Genomic DNA, 12,439 nt, shown 5'->3' on the forward strand with positions numbered 1-12,439 from the left:
AGAAAAAATACTAGATTTGATAACAGATGATGAATATCCAAAAATTAGTATCTCTGGGAAAGTACGTTTTTTAAAGTCAGAAGAGAAAATGGATTATAATATTCAAACACTCTTTGAAGAAATAATTTCAAAAACGCAATAAAATAGAAGTTAGAAAAAATATTTAATGAATTTAAACGTCATATTGAAGAAAGATATTTTGAGGGTTCTGGCTTAACATTGAATGAAATTATATATTTAGATTTAAATGTTTATAATACAAAAAGAAATAAAACATCAAAAAGTAATAAAATGTTTAAAAATGATTCAAACTTTACAACAGAAAAGGATATTAAAGCATCATCTTATATTAAATTACCATTTACAACAAAAGCAGTAATAAATGTTAAAAATGAAGATAATAAATGTTTTCTATGGTCAGTTATTAGTTGTTTACACCCAACAGAAGATATGACGCATAGTTTTAGAATAACAAATTACCGGAAATATGAAACATTATGTAAAATTGATCAATATCCAGTAACTATAAAAATGATTCCTAAAATAGAAAAAGTTAATAATTTAAAAATAAATGTATTCGAATTAATGCAATTACCAAAGACAAAAGGTGAAAATGTTAAAGAAGCTTTATATTTAACAGAATATTATGATGATGAAAATGCTATAGATTTGTTATATTACAAAAAAAGATGAAAATGAACATTATATGTGGTTAAAACAAATTGATTTATTCTTTAGAACAGAAAGTGATCATCATCGTAAAATTTATCTATGTAGAAAATGTTTATCTAAATTTATGACTGAGAATACATTATTAAAACATAAAAAATTATGTGATAATAAAGATTTTTGTAAATTAATAATGCCAACAGAAAAAGATTATAAATTGAAATTTACTAATCATAAATTTAAGAATATTGTTCCATTTGTAATTTATGGGGATTTTGAATCGTTGAATAAAGAATTAACTGATCAAGATAGAAAAGAAATATATAACAAAAAGCAATTATTAAAATCAATGGATAAAGGAAATGAATTAAATGAAGACACAATACAAGACCCACCAATTATAAATACAATTAAAAAAGTTCATCAAAGAGCTGCTGCTTATGGAATTTACATCAAATCAAATTATCCCGAATTATATGAAAGTCAAGATATTTCTTTTAGAGGTGAAAATGTAGTTAATGATTTTTGTGATAAAATGATTGAATTAGAAAGTGATTTTGCAAAATTATTAAACAAAAATAAAAGAATAGTTATGACAAAAGAAGATGAAATTGATTTTAATTATGCAACTCATTGTTGTTATTGTGAAAAAAGTTTTTATTCATTTAATAAAAAAAGTTAGAGATCATGATCATTTAAATTCAAAATATCGTGGAGCTGCTCATGAAGATTGCAATTTACAAGCTAAGAAAGTTAATTTCGTACTAATATTATTTCATAATTTATCAGGCTATGATACCCATTTATTTGTAAAACAATTATCAGGAAAATTAGGTGCAATTAATCAAGAAATAGAAGAATATAATGCTATGAATGGTGTAAATGTAAGAAAATATGATTTTAAACTATTAGCTAAAACATCTGAAAATTATATTTCATTTCAGTTTGGTTGCATTAGATTTTTAGATTCTTATAGATTTCTAGCAAGTTCATTAGATAATTTATCAAAAAGTTTAGTTGATAATGATTTTGTTATAACTCGATATTATTATCCAAATGACCAAGATTTTAAATTATTGAGATATAAAGGCGCAATTCCTTATTCATTTTATAAAACACACAATGATTTTAATGTAACAGAATTATTAAAAGATCAATTTTATGATTAATTAAAAGAGGAGTATGTGAAAGATGAAGTGTTTAATAGAACATTAAATATTTGGAACCATTTTAAGATGAAAAATCATGGTGAATTAGTTGATTTATATTTAAAATCAGATGTTATGATATTAGCTGACATATTTGAAAAATTTAGAGAAGTTAATTTGAATCATTTTAATGTTGATCCTTGTTATTGCTACTCTAGTCCTGGTTTAACCTGGCAATGTGGTTTAAAATATACAAATGTAGAATTAGATTTATTAAAAGAACCAGATATGGTTTTATTATTTGAAAAATCAATTAGAGGTGGAATTAGTGGTGTTATGGGAGATAGATATTTTAAAGCAAATGATGAATATAAATTATTATATATTGACGCCAATAATTTATATGGTTGGGCAATGATGCAACCTCAACCATACAAAAATTTCATATTAACAGAAGTTGAAAATGATGACAAAACTGATTGGGAAAGCGCAATTGCGAGTTTAGAAGATGAAGCACCAATTGGTTATTTCTTTGTAGTTGATTTAGAATATCCTGAAAATATAAAGTTTAAAATATAAAAATATAAACTTACCTTATTGCCCAGAACATTTAACCGTAGATGATAGTTATTTAAGTGAATACCAGAAAAAAATAAAACCGAAAGATCATGTTTTTACAGAAAAATTAATACTCAAAATAATAAATACAATTATATTGTTCATTATAGAATGTTAAAATTTTATCTGAAACAAGGAATGGAATTAAAGAAAGTACATAGATATATTGAATTTAATCAATCGAAGTGGTTAGAAAAATATATAGATTTCAATACTCAACAGAGAACCATATCTAAAACAGATTTTGAAAAAGATTTCTTCAAATTAATGATTAATAGTTTTTATGGTAAAACATGTTAAAATATTAGAAATAGAAATGATATTGAATTAGTAAATAATTCTGAAAGATTAAGACATTTACAATCAAGTCCTAGACATTTAGGAAATAAAAGATTTGAAGATTATTTAACAGCAGTTAAATTAAAAAGAACATCAATGAAATTTAATAAACCTAAATTCATTGGTTCAACTGTTTTAGAAGTATCAAAATTATTAATGTATGATTTTTATTATAATGTTTTACAACCACTTTTTGGGGAAAAACATATAGAAATCTTATATTTTGATTCTGTAACAGCTGACACCCCAATATTATTAAAATGTAATAATGAAATATTAATTAGAAGAATTTCAGAAATAATTCCAAAACAAAATGAATTATATTTCGTATGATGAAAAAGAATTAATACAAATAAATGAATTGATAGATGTTTGGACAAGAAATGGATGGAAAAAATTAAAGAATATTATTAGGCATAAAACAAATAAGAAAATCTATAGAGTTAGAACTAAATTAGGGTTTTTAGATGTTACAGAAGATCATAGTTTAATTAAACGAAATGGCGATGAAATAAAACCAACTGATATAAAAATTGGAGACGAATTATTACATAAAAGATTTTTCCAAAGAATGAATCATATGTCATTTGATGAAATAATTGATAATATTTATAACATAGAACCCGAAACATTAGAAGAAAAAGAATATTTTATCAAAGGATTTTTCATGGGAGATGGTTCAGCAGGTGTGTATAAATATGTTTGGGGTAATAAATATTGTTGGTATTTATGCAATCAAGATTTGATATTATTAGAAAGAATAAAGAAATATTGTGAAGAAGTTTATCCAAATAAAACATTTCAAATCATGGATGTTATGGAATCATCAGCAGTTTATAGAATACTTGTAAATAATCGAAAAGATTTTGCTATAAAATATAATGATGAATTCTATATTCATGCAATAGTGAAAAGTAATACTTCAACAAAAGAAAAGATAGTTCCAGATTATGTATTAAATGCAAAAAATTATTTAAGAAAATGGTTCTTCATTGGATTCTATGCAGCAGATGGTGCTAAAAAATTTACAAAGGATAAAAAGATAACCTTTGCACAGAAAGGAAAAGTTGCTATATCAGGGTTAAATATATTATGTAATTCATTAGGCTTCAATATGAATATTGGATTGATTAAATCTAAACAAATTGCTTTAATCTAAGCCACACAGAAAAAGATCAACTGAAGATGGTACATTTAACAGTGGATTTCCATTAATTTGCTTCAATACTGACAGTTACATACTAAAAATCAAGACAAATGACATAACAAAAGACTTAAAAACATTAAAACATCATTTTGATTTTAGCAATTATCCCAAAGATCATGAACTATTTAGCAATGATAATAAAAAGATTCCTGGTAAGTTTAAAGATGAATTAGGGGGTGATGAAATGATTGAATTTGTTGGGATAAGAAGTAAAATGTATAGTTATAGAACAAAAGACCATGAAGCTAAAAAATTAAAAGGAATAACAAAACATGTGGTTGATAAACATATAGAATTTCAAGATTATATAAAGTGTTTATATAACTCAATTGTAATGAAACACAAAATGAATTGTTTAAGATCAGAAGATCACGAGATGTACATGAAGTTGAAAAAACTAGTTTGAATCCATTTGATGATAAAAGGCATATTTTAGATGATGGTATAAAAACATTACCTTATGGTCATTAAAACATAAAATCAATATCATCATACTCGAAATCACTATTGGCTTCTTCATTTTCATTTAATTGTTTAGGTTCTTCTTCCATTTCATTTTTCTCATTTAAATAAAGTTCTATCTTGTTCCACATTTCATCTCGCTCTCTTTGTTTCTTTTTGTTTGTTAATTCATCAAATGGAATTATAATATCTATGTTTAAATAATTTACAATCTTATTTAAAAAGAATTCATAATTTATTGAATCTGTTATTCTATTTTCCAAATGATACATTAATATTTGTTTGAATATTTTTTTTGACGCCTTATAAAACGTTACCATTATGAAACTTAAACAATGTTAACCATTCAGCGTCATTTTACAAACGACAACCGTAAATCGATGTGCAAAACGTCACAGGTTTATGTGTACACATACAAGCTATTTGGCAAAATATTATTGATAAAGATGTAGAATGGCTCCCTGTGATTATATAATGACCTCTATTTGAACGTCGAAATGTTATATTGCATTGAATATCATGATAAGAGGTATTGTAATAGTAAAGGATGTATGATTATATCAGGAGCGGCAGGCATAAATAGAAATGATAAGTAAATCGGATTATTCGGTTAAATGGCGGATGTATACACGATTTGGAAGTCTGATATAAAAGTCAGACCCTGACATGGGGATGCTAGTGGAATGACGAAGCTATCTACGATCTGAGTAGGGCCGGCGTGAATTTCATCGGCGGCTACAAGCGGTCTATATAAAAATGTGTAAACAAATAATTTCAATATTCAAATGTTTTAGAAAATATGTTCGATATTAGGGGTATGCAGGTTTCATGAGATTAGCAATCTATAATAGCATAGCTGTCATATACGTCTCCGCGTCCACTGATGGCATGTGTATAAGGTGACAATTCAATTCAATACTTTATTGATCCTTATTACATTGAAATTCTGGGATGAAATTCCCAAATTCAATAAAGTTACAAATTTTAGAATAAGAAAATACAAAATACAAGATACATGGGTAATTCATACAGAATAACATGAATAAGTTATTTAAATGACGATGTCAACCCAGACTCAAGTCTAGGATATCGAGTGACAGCCAAACCGGGACCGGGCCGGCTGGCTACACGATATGCTCGAAGTCATGATGAAGCAGACATCAGAAGAGCTCTTTCTTCAACCATGGAGGCAATGAAGTTGCAGACCAGCTTAGAGCAAAAGTGAATCGAAGTCGGTCACAAGTTGACAATTTTTTTTAAATTAGACCAGTCGAAGACTGTATCATCGCCAAATCTCATAATTCCCCAAATTTCTTAAAACTTCGATTTCAAATTTGCAATTCCACATTAGCTTATCCCAGAAATTCTACATTTTTTCGCAGGCGTCAAATAATTTATTAAAGTTAATTTTCTTGTTTATATTTTTCATATCTTCTTCTGTTAATTTAGGTTTTTCATAATAATCGTTAAATAATAAATATAAATACATTTTCTTTTATTTTGTGTTAAATGTTGACGGAATAATTGTTTTTATAATATCTTTTTTAGTTATTTCACCATTTTTATTTTCTATTATTTTCATTTTTTCAAGCCATTGCATATATTATAACACAGTACCTTCTTGCCTTAAGGTCGCGTAACTACATTGTGGACATTTTCGTTTATAATTTATTGGTAATAGATCTTCATTAAGCTCTTGGTATTTTCTTACGTTTTCTTTATGTTTTATTGTTCTATTATGTAGATTTGAATTACTTGTTGTAATAATCAATTTACAATATTTACAATAATATGTTTTTCTTGTTAATTCATTATATTGTTTTTCTAACTTTTCAACTGTTTCTTTATTATCTGGTAACGTTTTCTCATATTTTATTTTTTCTAATAAATTATTTTTTCTTTCATTGAATTCAGTTTCAAATTTATTAGAAATTTTATCTATATGTGGTTTACGAAATTGATGATTCTCCCAATCTTCTATATTTTCAGGGCTATATTTTATTCGACAAGGCTCACAGAAATGATCTTTTATATTATCCTTATCATAGAATAAGAAAGGTCTTTTCCAAATAATTTCAGGTTCAACTTCAACAGAATTACTATTAATTTCGTTACTATCAACATTAATCGTTGAGTCATTAATTTTACACTTCTCTGAATGTTTTTTAACATAATTTCTTGAGAATAATTTATTACATTTTGGGCAGTTTAGTTTAGGGGGTTTATAATTTTCTTCATGTTTTTTCATATGTCGAGCCATATTACTTTTTCTTAGAAGTTCACCACAAATTTCGCATGCTATCTTCTCATCCATTTATTAAGGAAAAATTTTATTAAAATTAATTTTTAGTGATGAGCGGTAATTTTTTTATATTATAAATAATGGTAGAATTAAAAGAATACAGAATATTTGTTGATTCTAGAAAACTTACAAATTATAAATCACATAATTTACTAGTACAATTAGATAGAGAATTTAAGAATTGTGTTGATTTAAAATTAGTTAATATAAGTTTATGTAATTCTTTTTATAATGTATCAGATAAAACTGATGAACGTAGAACCTTTTTTATTTATGATGAAATTAAACTTGAATGGACTCAACTTATGCTTACACCAGGATTATATAATTTAGAAACATTAGCGCAAGAAATTAATAGAAAAGCTCGAGCTAAATTAGGAAGTGATTCTAAATCTATTATTAAATTCATAAAAAGTGAGAGCTCTAATAAAATTAAAATAAAGTTTAATAATGAAAAACCTATTGGTATTGTTTTACCTGCTTACTATGTAAAAAAACCTTTTACTAAACTGTTAGGAATTCCTCCAGATAAAAGTATTGTTGAAAACATATACGGTATATCAAATTTAATACCTTTTACGCATTTTTATATTTATTGCAATTTGATTGACCCAACAAAAACATTTGAAGCAACTAAAGATACAATTTGTAATTCTAGCATATTAAATATTTTACCATTAAAAAATGTTAAACAATTTGGAACGCAAATAAATTATAATTTAGCTGAATGTGATTTTAAACCTTGTATTCCACATTTCAATAATTTTAAATTAGAAATAAGAAATCATAATGGATATTTAATTGATTTGAATAACTTTCCTGTGATATATGAATTAGTTATAAGATGTAGAGAGTAATTTTTTCATTATATAAATGAATATAACTGTTGGACCGAGTATATGTTTTGGATTTGATTTTAAACGTGAGAAAGAAATGAAATTTAACATCAATGATGTAATTACACAAATCAAAAATATTGCATTTTCTAATGAAACAACATTTAAGTATGAAAAAACAATAGATAAAGAAACTTTTAATGTAGAAAAGATTACTAATTTAATTAGAGAATCTTTAAGATTTTATGAATTAGATGAAGATTTTATCATCGATGATATTAGAAAAATAATAATTGCAATATATACAAATGAAACTAGTAATGAAATAAATGTTGAATTAATCGTAAATAAGTTAACTAAATATTTTGATGATAAATATTTTGATATGAGTGATAATAAGTGGATAATAACTGGATTATATAATGGAGCATTACTATCAGTTGGAACTGTTGGTTATTCAATGGTATTAAAAAAAGTATTCAAAATGGGAAGTGTTAATGTTGATAGATTTGATATAAATGATATCTTAAAATTAACATTAGCAGTTACTTTATCTAATTTAACTATTGATTATTTGGAAAAACAAAAATATATTCCTACCATATAAATGCGTAATTATTTTACTAAATAAATGGCTTCTGCAATTATAACTATTATAGGATCGGCAATTGTTAACGCTTTAGCATTTACTGGTGGTGGATATTTATTTAAGCATATTGATAAAAATAGTTCATTAGGAGAACAAAGAAGACATAACTTAGCATTAGAGAAATACAATAAAGCAGCAGAAGAATATAGAGAAAAGAGGCAAAACTATATGGATTATATTAATAAGGAATTATATGATCAGAAGATTTCACATAGAGATTTTCAATCAGTTGATGATGCAATGAATTTATATAATGCGGTAACCAAGAAAGTAAAATTACATCTATACAAACCTAAATTATCAGATTATTATACCCCAAGTAAAGAACAACAGAAATATGAAATAATTTGGATTTTAGGTGGAACAGTTATTGTTATATTTGTAGCATATAAATTTACTAATTAGTAATTTTTTTTCTAAATAAATGGATGATAAAGTTGATAATATTGATATTATTCCTCATGATATAAATAAAACTAAATTAAAAATATATTTAGAAAAACAAATATTAGAATTTGAAAGTGACTTAAAGATAAAAAAGAAAAAATATTTAAAAAGTAAAATTATATATTATTTGATTATAAGTGGTTCGGTTACAATTAGTTCTGTAATAACATTTCTAGCAATATTCAGTCCATTAACACCATTAGCTATATCAATTGGTGTATTAGGATTAAGTTCAAGTGTATTAACTGGTATAAGTTCAAAATTAAATATAAAAAGTAATAAAGAAAAAATTAAAACTAATATAAAAGAAATTAATAAATTAAAGAATACACTAGATTATATAATAAGTTTAAATGGTCATATAACAGTTGAAGAACAAGATAAATTATTAAAAGAATTAATAAATTATTAGTATTTTTATTATATAAATGGTAGATTGTTTTCCAAAAGCTTTCCAATATAATAAATCAATTAAATATGATATTCCAGCAATAGATTTTAATAAAGATATTACATATAGAAATGAAGTTTTAGATTCATTAACTAATTTAGAAATTTATGTTACTGAAACTAATAATTTTAATGCAAAGATGGAAAATATATTTCATGTATATTTAATTAATTTTAAAAAATTGAAAGATGAAAAACAATGGTTATTAAAATCTAATATGAAGTATTGGCAGAACCAATTAAATTTTGCTGTTTATTGTGCAACAACAGGTTGTGGAATTAGTTGGAATGATCATTTGAATAATTCTAAATATAAATTAATTCAAAGTTTATTTAGATTTCATACATACTTTCAAATCAGAATAACATTAAATGAATTAGAGTGCGCTTTACCAGGATCTAGGTATTTTAAAGAATTAGATAATAATATTAATTTATCAAAGTTTTATAAAATTTGTAATGAATTTAATATAGATATAAATAATTCTGATTTTAGAACAAAAATTGGAACAATAAGATCACTTCCTCTGCCTAAAAAGATTGCAGAATATTGTGCACTTCCCATACCATCTAATAGTTTTTATAATATCTATAGTAATAAATTAAGTTATGGTAAAATAGAAACAAAGGATTTAGAAACATCAAATTTCAATAAATTACCGACATTTTATGATAATTTAAAACAAGAAAACAATAATGGTTGGGTTTATTTCATTTTAGAAAATAATGAAGGTTTTACAAAATCAGGTATACAAAGAATAAATCAATCTATTAGAACTTATTTGATATGTATTTTATGTGCGCAAGTTGAAACAAGATCCCCAATAATTGGAAATTTAAATACATCATTTGATACGCAGAAACAATTTAAAGTATTATTTGAAGATTCCATTCATAATGATAAAAATAGATCGATTCCAGAAAACATTGTACGATATCAAAATTATTTAGATAAATCACATATTAGATTAAATTATTGTATAGGCCCTAATCTATTAATTATTTCTAATGATTTAGTATTAAAGATGGGAAACATAATTGGTTATAATAATCTAATCAAAACTGCAACAATAAATAATTCATTTGGGTTAAATGATATAAATAAAAAGATTATCACTGCTCCAAAATTAATGGAAGGTGAAAAAAATAAAATGCACATTCAATCAACAGAAACTAAAACTAAGAATATTAAATTGGATAATGATTCCAGAATAAAAGATTACAATACTACAGAAAATATTAAAACTGATAATATTCAACATGATATAATTAAAACTGATAATGATAATAAATTACATGAAAATACTAAATTAGCTTTAACTTGTATAGGAATTGTTATAGGAGGAATATTATATTTTAAATTTTAATTTTTTTTTTATATAAATGGATGTAGAAGGTGGAGAAGATATTGGAATGGATCCTTTTGATGAACCTGGTATAACTGATGAACAACAACCTGATTTTAGTGAAACAAGTTTTAATGATGGTAATGAGCCAGAATATAATAATAATAATTTAAATATGCCTGATTATATTAAAAATGCAGAATCACAATTAAATCCTGAAAATTTAGACCCAGATTTAGTAAAACAAGATTTAGATAATTTAAACAAAATACCTAAATTAGAAGATTTAATTGAAAAATCTAAACTTAACATAAATGATGAAGACGTTGGACTTTTAGCAGATCAATTAAAATTTTTAGATAATGGTAAATGTTATCGTTTGAAAGGTGATTATTATATTGATATCACTTATAAAAATGATAAAAATAAAATATTAGCAGAATCAACTTTAAAAAAATTAGAACCAGAAAAAATTAAAATAATAAGTAATAGTAATGAAATAACTGATGTTACGCAAAAAGAAATAGATGATAATATAGACGTATTTAAACAAAGAATTAATAAATTATTTGAAATAATCAAAAAGAAATCAAAAACAGAAACAACTTCTGAACAGAATATAACTTCCAAAACTAGTAAACTTAAATCAAATAAAGTTCTAATTGAAAAATTTTTACCGAATGGATTACTTGATGCAACAGATCAACAATTAGAAGATTTAAATATATTTTCTGATGAAGCAATTAGAGAAATATTAGTATAAGAAATGAAGCTGATAAAATTGCACATAATAAAAGTATAAGAGATCAAAAAATTATGTATTTGGAAAAAGAATTTAACTAATGCAAATAAAGAAATAGAACAAATAAAGTCTGATTTAGATCATCAAGTAATTGATGAAATAGAATATAGGCAAAAAGAATTACGTTTAGAAAAAGAAATTAATAATTTAAAAGATAATTTAGCAGTACAGAAAGAAGAAATTAAATTATTATTAAAATCATATGATTATAATATTAATAGATTAAAAGTTATTTTTAAAGATTTGTTGATAAAACCAAATTCTGAAATATCATTAAAAGATAGAATAAAGTTATTATTTAAATTAGAAGGAATAACAATTCTTTCAATTCTAACAGCTGTAACTATGTTATTTACAACAATTGGTTTAGCTATATCAAATTCTTTGAAATCTACTCCTACTCCCAATAAACCGGATAAACCCCCGAATGATAATAATTCTATACAAGATAAAGTTAAGGATGGTTTAAAGAAATAAGCAAAATATTTATGGGAACTATCTAAAAAATCTGCTGCAGCATTACCAGGAATTATTGCATCAATTGTTGGTTTTATATTGAAATCTGCTGGGAATATTCTTAACTTTGCTGCTGAACATATTATTTTATTTTTAATTACAGTTGTAAGTGCTATTATTTTTGGGTTAGTGAATATGATATCAAAAAGATATCAAGAAAAAATAATAAAAAATAAATAATTAATTTTTTTGTTAAATAAATGAGTGGGAGTTATATAAGTCCTTCTAAGATATCTAGAATATCTAATGCTATTAAAGCAGGAAGATCGCATCATATAGTTACTCATAACCCTTCTAATATTAATCCCGATGAAACTTTATATGTTAGAATTCCTAGATTAACACAAAATACTTTTTATGTTCCAAATAGTATTTATTTATCAGCTGATATAAAAGTAATTGGTCATGATAATAATTATGTTGTTGATAATGTTGGGAGATATTTGATTAAAAAATTAACTATAAAGATTGGTCCAGAAACAGTTTTCTCATTAGATGATTATAATTTATTTATGCATTATAAAGATTTATGGTTAACTAAAGAAAATAGAAATAATATGATATTTCAGGGTATTCAATCGGAAAACCATAATAAATTAAGATCTGAAGCCAATAATGCAGTAGCAACTAATGCTGTAGATAATTTGA

The 12,439-nt window shown here is 24.3% G+C and overlaps 1 protein-coding gene across 1 annotated transcript in view; it reads left to right on the plus strand.

Annotated features, from left to right (window-relative positions):
* Positions 1 to 12,439, plus strand: part of LOC141910735 (uncharacterized) — a 284,387-nt gene that overhangs the window by 188,789 nt on the left and 83,159 nt on the right. The gene's annotated exons all lie outside the window — the stretch shown is intronic.

Source organism: Tubulanus polymorphus, chromosome 9 (genome assembly GCF_964204645.1).
Source record: "Tubulanus polymorphus chromosome 9, tnTubPoly1.2, whole genome shotgun sequence".
In the NCBI taxonomy this organism is placed as follows: domain Eukaryota; kingdom Metazoa; phylum Nemertea; class Palaeonemertea; order Tubulaniformes; family Tubulanidae; genus Tubulanus; species Tubulanus polymorphus.